Source organism: Schistocerca piceifrons, unplaced genomic scaffold (assembly GCF_021461385.2).
Source record: "Schistocerca piceifrons isolate TAMUIC-IGC-003096 unplaced genomic scaffold, iqSchPice1.1 HiC_scaffold_936, whole genome shotgun sequence".
Taxonomy (NCBI): domain Eukaryota; kingdom Metazoa; phylum Arthropoda; class Insecta; order Orthoptera; family Acrididae; genus Schistocerca; species Schistocerca piceifrons.
In genome coordinates this window covers 6,149,550-6,158,784 of record NW_025729208.1, presented here as the reverse complement: position 1 = coordinate 6,158,784, position 9,235 = coordinate 6,149,550, and the positions used below count along the sequence as shown (strand labels likewise).

The 9,235-nt window shown below is 49.7% G+C and overlaps 1 non-coding gene across 1 annotated transcript in view; it reads right to left on the bottom strand.

Moving 5' to 3' along the window:
* LOC124771368 overlaps positions 1-1,715 on the bottom strand; it is a 1,909-nt gene extending 194 nt beyond the window's left edge. The window contains exon 1 of the ribosomal RNA XR_007013382.1: positions 1-1,715. This exon is cut by the window's left edge and continues 194 nt beyond it. This is a non-coding gene — a ribosomal RNA (small subunit ribosomal RNA).
* Between the last annotated feature and the right edge of the window lie 7,520 nt (positions 1,716-9,235).

The following is a 9,235-nucleotide window of genomic DNA, read 5'->3' as shown; positions in this document are numbered from 1 at the left end:
AACGCGAGCTTATGACTCGCGCTTACTGGGAATTCCTCGTTCATGGGGAACAATTGCAAGCCCCAATCCCTAGCACGAAGGAGGTTCAGCGGGTTACCCCGACCTTTCGGCCTAGGAAGACACGCTGATTCCTTCAGTGTAGCGCGCGTGCGGCCCAGAACATCTAAGGGCATCACAGACCTGTTACTGCTCAATCTCGTGCGGCTAGAAGCCGCCTGTCCCTCTAAGAAGAAAAGTAATCGCTGACAGCACGAAGGATGTCACGCGACTAGTTAGCAGGCTAGAGTCTCGTTCGTTATCGGAATTAACCAGACAAATCGCTCCACCAACTAAGAACGGCCATGCACCACCACCCACCGAATCAAGAAAGAGCTATCAATCTGTCAATCCTTCCGGTGTCCGGGCCTGGTGAGGTTTCCCGTGTTGAGTCAAATTAAGCCGCAGGCTCCACTCCTGGTGGTGCCCTTCCGTCAATTCCTTTAAGTTTCAGCTTTGCAACCATACTTCCCCCGGAACCCAAAAGCTTTGGTTTCCCGGAGGCTGCCCGCCGAGTCATCGGAGGAACTGCGGCGGATCGCTGGCTGGCATCGTTTATGGTTAGAACTAGGGCGGTATCTGATCGCCTTCGAACCTCTAACTTTCGTTCTTGATTAATGAAAACATACTTGGCAAATGCTTTCGCTTCTGTTCGTCTTGCGACGATCCAAGAATTTCACCTCTAACGTCGCAATACGAATGCCCCCGCCTGTCCCTATTAATCATTACCTCGGGTTCCGAAAACCAACAAAATAGAACCGAGGTCCTATTCCATTATTCCATGCACACAGTATTCAGGCGGGCTTGCCTGCTTTAAGCACTCTAATTTGTTCAAAGTAAACGTGCCGGCCCACCGAGACACTCAATAAAGAGCACCCTGGTAGGATTTCAACGGGGTCCGCCTCGGGACGCACGAGCACGCACGGGGCGGTCGCACGCCTTCGGCTCGCCCCACCGGCAGGACGTCCCACGATACATGCCAGTTAAACACCGACGGGCGGTGAACCAACAGCGTGGGACACAAATCCAACTACGAGCTTTTTAACCGCAACAACTTTAATATACGCTATTGGAGCTGGAATTACCGCGGCTGCTGGCACCAGACTTGCCCTCCAATAGATACTCGTTAAAGGATTTAAAGTGTACTCATTCCGATTACGGGGCCTCGGATGAGTCCCGTATCGTTATTTTTCGTCACTACCTCCCCGTGCCGGGAGTGGGTAATTTGCGCGCCTGCTGCCTTCCTTGGATGTGGTAGCCGTTTCTCAGGCTCCCTCTCCGGAATCGAACCCTGATTCCCCGTTACCCGTTACAACCATGGTAGGCGCAGAACCTACCATCGACAGTTGATAAGGCAGACATTTGAAAGATGCGTCGCCGGTACGAGGACCGTGCGATCAGCCCAAAGTTATTCAGAGTCACCAAGGCAAACGGACCGGACGAGCCGACCGATTGGTTTTGATCTAATAAAAGCGTCCCTTCCATCTCTGGTCGGGACTCTGTTTGCATGTATTAGCTCTAGAATTACCACAGTTATCCAAGTAACGTGGGTACGATCTAAGGAACCATAACTGATTTAATGAGCCATTCGCGGTTTCACCTTAATGCGGCTTGTACTGAGACATGCATGGCTTAATCTTTGAGACAAGCATATGACTACTGGCAGGATCAACCAGGGAGCTGCGTCAACTAGAGCTGAGCAGCCGGCCGCCCGGGAGTGTGTCCCGGGGGCCCGCGCGAACACGCAAGCGTCCGCTCAATCATTCTGCAAACAGGAGGAGGCTGAGCTCCCCTGCACAATACACCTCGAAACCCTCTCAGGTCCCGGCGGCGCGCAGCGCCGTCCCAAGTACTTGGTCGGGTTCGAGAGAGGCGCAATCGCCCGGAGTTAGGCGAGTAGACGCTTTCGGTGCGACCACCCGTGCTCCCAACTGAGCTTGCCGCTGCCGACACAGGCCCGGGAGCGTGCTGTCGTGGCATTGCCGGCGGGAGACAACACGCGCCACCTACGGTGACCGGCAGCTCCAACGCCAGCGCCACAGAAGGACAAAAGCCCCACTTGGGTGCCGAAGCGAACTCTCCCAGCACAGCGCACGCGCCAACACATCCGCACAGCTGCGATACAAACCACCAGCGAGAACCGCTGGGGCGACCGAGCAGCAGACGGCGTCGCGGCGCCGAGCGCCGGGCGGCGGCGCATCCTCAACGCACACAGTCCTCAATCGGACCAGCACACTGAAGATGTCCACCGCGCTTCGCACCGGGCCCGCGAGGACCTACTTTGGCCGCACGGCGCCGCGCGCAGGGTGCGCCGGCGCGCAGCTGCGACGCCTGCCGCGTCCGTCGGCCGGCGCGCCTGCCACTGGCCGCCCCCACCAGCCGGCTGTAGCGCGTGCGCCCACGCACCGCGCGGCCAGCACGCCGGGAGGCGCCCCCTCACCGGCCGGGGACGGTCCCACCCAGCCACCGCCGCGTATCGCTTCACACCCAGATGCCGTTCAGTTTCGTCGGCATGGTGGGTATCGCTGGAACAACCGGTTAGTACCTCAACCTATCGTCGCCATCACCGATTCACCCCTAGCGAGAACAACCGCACCACAACAGGTTACCATTTGTTCATTTGCGTAACTTCACCAGAAAACGCAGGCGTCCATCGCCATTTGCAACTTCCACGATTATTGCATGCCTGTGTCAGGTGTCACGCCACACTACGTCTGCCCACATACACGCAACAAAATGTGCACGCCTAGACAATACGTGGAAGGTGGCCCCCGTACGTATGCGATGTCCATTGCTCGAACGACTGTCAACCGGCCTCTGTAGCATGTCGCAGATATGGAACGCGGTGCACCATGCCATCACGGTGTGTGAGGAGAGACGACTAGGTCCGAATACATCAACAGACAGCTCATGCTGATCGCCATCCACGGCGTCCGTTCCTCCCACACGTCTCTATGGCGTACCACACTGCAATCCAGCTCTCATAGGGAGACGACACGTAGCTGCGTGCACAATATTTGCACTGTATGGTCCGCCGTTTTTGGGCGCAGTCGTTGTACGGTCACACATGTGCCACGATGTATCATTCAGTACATAAGGACGAATGTGCAGTACAGATTGTGGTTTACGCGTACGACATTAGCGGACAGTTGACACAGGCCGCACCACAACGTAGCCTGAGTACGTCGCATGCGGAGGGCATTGAACATGCAAAGTTCTCACCAACCAGCTTGCGAAGGCAGGGGGCAAGGTGGGGACGTGGGGAGGGGCGGCATGTACGTCCTGCTGCCATCCACATTACAGTGTACAGCAGGAGCATGTGGAAAGTGAGCAAGACTTGCAAGGTGTTTAACATGAAGCGATACACAGGGGAGCGGGGAGTGCGAGTAGCGAACTATATTGCGAGGGTTGCGGGTGGGCAACACTACACTAATTGAACGAGTCGTATAACAATTACAGAGCAGGTTTAGGCGACAACGTGGGTTACGTTAGGCGACAACGTGGGTTACGTTAGGGGACAACGTGGGTTACGTTAGGGCACAACGTGGGTTAGGTTAAGGCACAACGTGGGTTAGGTTAAGGCACAACGTGGGTTAGGTTAAGGCACGACATGGGTTAGGTTAAGGCACAACGTGGGTTAGGTTAAGGCACAACGTGGGTTAGGTTAAGGCACAACGTGGGTTAGGTTAAGGCACAACGTGGGTTAGGTTAAGGCACAACGTGGGTTAGGTTAAGGCACAACATGGGTTAGGTTAAGGCACAACATGGGTTAGGTTAAGGCACAACATGGGTTAGGTTAAGGCACAACATGGGTTAGGTTAAGGCACAACATGGGTTAGGTTAAGGCACAACATGGGTTAGGTTAAGGCACAACATGGGTTAGGTTAAGGCACAACATGGGTTAGGTTAAGGCACAACATGGGTTAGGTTAAGGCACAACATGGGTTAGGTTAAGGCACAACATGGGTTAGGTTAAGGCACAACATGGGTTAGGTTAAGGCACAACATGGGTTAGGTTAAGGCACAACATGGGTTAGGTTAAGGCACAACATGGGTTAGGTTAAGGCACAACATGGGTTAGGTTAAGGCACAACATGGGTTAGGTTAAGGCACAACATGGGTTAGGTTAAGGCACAACATGGGTTAGGTTAAGGCACAACATGGGTTAGGTTAAGGCACAACATGGGTTAGGTTAAGGCACAACATGGGTTAGGTTAAGGCACAACATGGGTTAGGTTAAGGCACAACATGGGTTAGGTTAAGGCACAACATGGGTTAGGTTAAGGCACAACATGGGTTAGGTTAAGGCACAACATGGGTTAGGTTAAGGCACAACATAGGTTAGGTTAAGGCACAACATAGGTTAGGTTAAGGCACAACATAGGTTAGGTTAAGGCACAACATAGGTTAGGTTAAGGCACAACATAGGTTAGGTTAAGGCACAACATAGGTTAGGTTAAGGCACAACATAGGTTAGGTTAAGGCACAACATAGGTTAGGTTAAGGCACAACATAGGTTAGGTTAAGGCACAACATAGGTTAGGTTAAGGCACAACATAGGTTAGGTTAAGGCACAACATAGGTTAGGTTAAGGCACAACATAGGTTAGGTTAAGGCACAACATAGGTTAGGTTAAGGCACAACATAGGTTAGGTTAAGGCACAACATAGGTTAGGTTAAGGTACAACATAGGTTAGGTTAAGGTACAACATAGGTTAGGTTAAGGTACAACATAGGTTAGGTTAAGGTACAACATAGGTTAGGTTAGGTTAGGTTACACGTTGTTGTAAGGAAAGGTGTAGGGGGGGGCGGGGGCGGCAGGTTCGTTGATAGTGATTATAGTAAGTGAATGCTTGTGACATGATCAGATTTGTCACGTCAGGATGCACCTTTGGCTTATTAGAGGCGGCGCTCCAATTCTATGCTTGTGTCAGACCTGTGTCTTTGACTCATGTCATTGTTTGTGCGCTGTGACAGGAGGTACTATTGTGATGTTGGGTGCACCGTTGTATAGGACATGTGTGGGTGTTGGTGCCTGATCTGCGCAATGGTGGATGTCGAAAGGGTGGGATATTGTATTTTCCGCATGGACCTCCTGGTCTGGTTGTGATAGTGTGGATTGTGTAATGTGGCGGAGAGGATGCACTGGATGTTGTTCCATGCTGGTGCTTACATATTGTATGTGCGCCCGTTAGAAGCAGAGAGTGGTGCGTGATCAGAGTGGCTGGCTGACGTGTGGTTCCCATTGTGGGCAGACTCTTTCAGCATGTATACGGACAGTTGTATATATATTCTGTAGTTTGATGGCTCTGCATTGATTACTAATCAGCGCCGTGTGTACGGGTAATCTGGTTCCAGTCCAAAATGTTCCATCTGTGTACATTAGTGACAAAGACTCCCCTCATGCAGTGGGGCTCGGTCTGTTATAACTCTTCCGCGTAATATATTTGCCCCACGTTTTTGCGACTGCGAGTGCGAGTGCAACGCGCATGGGGACCGACATGCTGATGGCTCGGTATCGGACGCCGTACAGTGAGCAACGCGATCGCGTCTCTCGCTCGTAAGTGGTACAGGTCGCGGCTCATGTATAGGGACATTTTTTTTTTTTTTTTTTTTTTTTTACATTTAATTGTAACATACATTACCCACTGTCTAGGTTACAAAAGTGGGTACTAATTACTAAACAAAACTACATTTACATCAAGCAGTACTTCTACTCTAAGAATGTTATTTGCTACAATTGTGTTTCAAAATCGGCCTCTTTGCCGCTCCGGATTTCCAGGAGCGTTGCCCGTCCCTACCGCGAGGAGGTGGGCCGTCTACTACCTAGAGAACCACTGCTGTTATTTTTTAATATTTTTACCTCCCTCCACCACCCTTTATTTACACAGTTCTACACAAAACTACAACTACAACATACAACAATTACAATATACAGCGCTTCTGCGCTATCTACAATTACAAAAAACTTTAATACATGAAAAATTACAAAGTTATAAAATGCACGCTTTTGCACTAATTGTATACATGATAAATAATGTTTATGAAAGATCTATTGATTAATTCTTGTCTCAATATTTACAAATGCAATGTCCAGTCAAGTTTTCAAGATTTGAGTGGGGTTTTAGGTTTGGACTTGAAGGAAGGCAACAACTACCTTGTTGGAAACACCCCAGGGCATCCCACGCACCTATGTCACCATAGATCGGGGAGCCCCACCATCTCTCCCTACTTGCCCTCTTTTCAGTCCATGTACTCTTTTGTTCGTTTGGTAAGGAAGGCGGACGGGTACCCCTCGCTAACGGAAATCCAGTATGCAAGGGACAGCCGCCATTCCATCCCCACCAGGGTAACTCATGTTTGTTTTAGAAATGTTGCCGCTCAATACTCCTCAGACCTGTTGAGGAGTACGGCTTTTCTCACGTTTAACTATCGTAGTTAATCAAAGATTAATTTGGCGAATGCGGACACTGAATCAACCAGACTTTGTAAGACTTTATAGGCATCAGGGTTTCTTAAAAGAAGTGCAACATCCTGATTAGGTAGTTCCTGCCTTAGCTCAGAGGCAACTGGTTCGAAGTCTGGGCAATCAAAGACCACATGTTCAGGCGTCCCCATAGGGGCACCACAAATACACTCAGGTGTTGGTTGGCTGCCTATCCTATGGAAATATGTAGGATAGGGGCCATGTCCCGTCAGAAAATGAACTATACCTTGTGAAGGTATTAGGTGCTTAATGCGTAGTCTCTCTTGTACGTTAGGAAGGAAGTCGTAAACTCGCCTTCCTGTATCTGATGTGTCCCATTGTTCTTGCCAAGATGTTAGTGTCTTTTGCTTAATTTCTTTTATATTATTTAGATGTTCACCCATAATTTGTGTTACTTTTAGAAAATCCCGTTTTACCAGCCAGTGTACTGCCGCGTTTTGCCGTATTATCAGATCCAGTGGGCATAGGCCCATAATGATACTAAGAGCATCTGTTGGTGTGGTGCCAAAGGCACCTATGCATCTAAGAATAACATTGCGTTGAATTCGCCTGACCATAAGCGCAGGCCTCACCTGAGTGAGTTTGTGGGCCCAGGCACTGGAGCCGTATCCTACTATTGGTGCTAAAATGCAGTTATGATACATTTTTGTTGCCAACGGAGGTAGATGAAAACGCCGTTGGGCTATACTAATCAGTTTATTTAAGACTGCTAATGCTTTTGAAGCGACATGATTAATATGTGGCACATAACTCCATGCCTCATCTATGAGGACGCCCAAATATTTCGCAACTCGTGTACGCGCCACTACTTTATTGTCTAATCTTATGATGGGGTCACGGGCCAATTTGCCCTTAAGGAGAATGTATTGAGATTTGTGAGGTGCAATTTCTAACTTAGAAGATTTACACCATTGTGTTAAGATCTCGAAAACATGGCCTGCATTTGTCTCTATTTCGGTACGACTGTCGCCCCCGATAAGGACGAGGAGATCATCTGCATATGCCACGACTCCTAGTGCTACATTGTTCTCCTCAAGAGTTCTCAGCAGAGGATCCATGTTTATATCCCAGAATAAAGGGCCGCACACAGAACCCTGTGGACAGCCCTTTGATATGTTCTTGAACACCACAGCACCAGGAGCCGTGATTTTAGCAACCCTATTCCGGCAGTAGTCCCTCAAACAACCGTATAGCATTACCGGACACTCAATCTCCCGAAGACGAGAGAAGAGCGCCGGCCACCACAGGTTGTCGAAGGCGCCGGAGATATCCACCATGACTCCAAGAACATATTTCCTTGTAGATGAGTGTACAATACTTGCGACCTTATTTACGGCATCAGATGTTGATTTGCCTTTACGGAAACCGTATTGCATGTCACTCATTCCACGAAGGATTCTGTGACTTGACAGCCTTGAGACCAGCAGCTTCTCAAGCGTCTTTCCCAGGACATCCAAGAGGCATATAGGCCTGTAGGACTTTGGTATTGTTGGATCTTTTTCTGGTGACTTCTTTATTATTATCACTTCCGCAGTCTTCCAGCGAGTTGGGAAGGACTGTGTTTCCAGACACCTGTTGTATATCTTTGCAAGGCCTGGGGCTATCTTGTGCACAATATGCTGCAGAACTTCCGCAGGTATTGCGTCTGGCCCTGGGGCCTTGCGTCTGGCAAAAGAGAGTATAGCTGTTTGTACCTCCTCAACCGAGAAGGGGTATACTTGTAGTTCATTATTGTACTCCGTCTGATCCTGGATCCTAATCTCCTGTTGCATCTCGTTGTCCGTTTCCGGTCGGTCGTCAGGGAGGAGCACATTAAGTAACTCCTCAGCCGTCTCCACCCAGTCTTTCGTCATACTGTTATTGTCTCCAAGTCTTACTGTCGAGAGATGCATTGGAGAATGTATTTTCTCTCTCACCATTTTATATGGGATACCCCATGGGTCTAGGGTAAGATGAGACTTTACAAAGTCCTCCCAACTTCGCTGGCGATGTTGCCTTAGGGTTTCTTTGAAAATCCATTTTCGTCTCCTGTACAGGGCAAGATGGTATTGCCTTTCGTCCCGGGTGAAAGACGCCTGATAGCTGCGCCGTGCCCTTCTCATAGACTGCCTGAGCCGAGTGAGCTCTGGAGTCCATGGAGAGGTCGTTTCGCGTATGAGACGTCTTCGCGTCGGTATCGCTGCGGCCACTGCCGCCTTTATAGAGACAATCAAGGCCTCAACAGCCTCTTCCACGTTAAACGGGCCATCTTCCAACTCTGGAGGATTGAACTCTGCCTCCAGCAGGCCCCAATCGGCTCTCCCATAATCATATTGCGTTGTCCACCCCTCTGGCACGTGTTCCGCAAGTAGTGCGACTGAAAATTCAATTATGTTATGGTCACTTGTTGTGAGATTTTCTAGAACTTTCCAGTTCTGAATATTATTTGCTACGTTAACTGAACTCAGCGTCACATCTATGTGAGACGCTGCCCCGGCTCGACTCCTATAAGTAGGAGGGTTGCCAGGGAGGTTTATTACATGTAATTGATGTTCCATTATGAAATCCTCGAGCGCAAATCCTCTTTGGTCCTGGGCTCCACTGTGCCAGAGAGGGGATTTTGCATTACTATCCATTGTAATAATGAGCGGTTTGCCAGCCAGGGCACGCAAAACAGTTGTCAAATGCCTCAGGTATATTTGTATTTGGTCTCTGTATTGACAGTAAACATTT